An 814-nucleotide genomic window follows, 5' to 3' on the forward strand; every position below is an offset into this window, starting at 1 on the left:
ATAGAGCGGGAGCGACCTGGCCCTCCCCAGGCGGTGCTCTGGTGGAAGCGGCCCTCGCAGTGCCGCAGGCGAGGCGGACAGGCCCCGGCTCCGGCCCCGGCCCCGGCCCCGGGCCGTGCGGACCAAACCTCCCGGCCGCCATCGGTAAAAGGCATTCGGTGCGAGGTCAGCGGACTTCGTCCTCACGCTAATTCACATCAGCGGGCGAATAACGCACGCCCCGTCTGTCGTGCTCAGGTCCAAGCCAGAGAGAAAAGCAACTACTTCCTGCTAGTAAATTTAATGATGGTCTGTGTAGTATCAGGGAGCTGCACGCTCTGGGGCTTCGCGCACCTCTTGCTGCTCCACCGCCGTTTTACCTGGCACAAGAGGTGCCCTGGCACTTCAAAAACAAGTGGTACAGGATGAAACGAATCATACAAAATTTTCGAATGATAGTTAATAGAAATAATAAAAAATACTGGGGTTTATCCCCTAGGGATAATTCACTGAGGGACTACTTTACCCCTGGACTGACTTCATCTTTAGTGTGGCACAAGTACTTTACTAACTGCAGAGCATCCATTATATGAAGACGTGACATACACAGGGTCTAAACTATTCGTTTCAATATCATAAAGTTTTGTCTTCCTGTTTGCTAAAATTCAAGGATGGATTCAGGTCCTCTGATAGGAAAACGCTGAATAGATCTAAAAGGTTAATGTTACATGTAGAAACAACGCAGTGTATAGCAGATGTATTATGTGCTTGGAAACTGTTACTAGAAGGAAACATGCAGCCTTACGCACATGTTTATTGTTAAAGTGTACCTGTT

This window comes from Athene cunicularia (assembly GCF_003259725.1).
Source record: "Athene cunicularia isolate RWA chromosome 3 unlocalized genomic scaffold, athCun1 chr3_part1, whole genome shotgun sequence".
Classification (NCBI taxonomy): Eukaryota; Metazoa; Chordata; class Aves; order Strigiformes; family Strigidae; genus Athene; species Athene cunicularia.